Here is a 491-nt window from a genome sequence, read left to right as displayed (position 1 = left end):
CCTTTTTCAGACCGGTCTCTTACCTGAATTTCACTGATTGTATTTCTGGCCTGTGAGAGCAAATTATTTGGCTCCACTGGCACAAATTCCTACGTGTTCATATTTATTTATTTATTTATTTTATTTATTTAATTTAATTTATATGCCGCCCTTCTCCCGACGGGACTCAGGGCGGCGCACAACATATTTAAATGTTTAAAACCCCGCCCCTACCCGGGGTAGGGGCGGGGGGGTAGCGGCCATAATAAGGGAGGACCTTTGTCCAAGGGAGACCACTGTGCCTCAGATAGATGGCGTGGAGTCGCTCTTTGTGAAGTGGGGGAAAGGGGTGCAAGTGGGCTTGTTGATTATATACCTGGCTCCCTGCTATGTATCAACAGCCCTGCCTGAGCTGGCCGACGTGATAGCCGGGGTGGCGGTGGAGACCCCCAGACTTATGGTCTTGGGGGACTTCAACTTGCCATCAGCGGGCGGGACGTCGGCGGCAGCTC

This window comes from Protobothrops mucrosquamatus, unplaced genomic scaffold (genome assembly GCF_001527695.2).
Source record: "Protobothrops mucrosquamatus isolate PMUCROS unplaced genomic scaffold, P.Mucros_1.0 scaffold1712, whole genome shotgun sequence".
NCBI classification, from domain to species: domain Eukaryota; kingdom Metazoa; phylum Chordata; class Lepidosauria; order Squamata; family Viperidae; genus Protobothrops; species Protobothrops mucrosquamatus.
The sequence above is the reverse complement of the archived record's forward strand: the minus strand, read 5'-3'. Positions refer to the sequence as shown.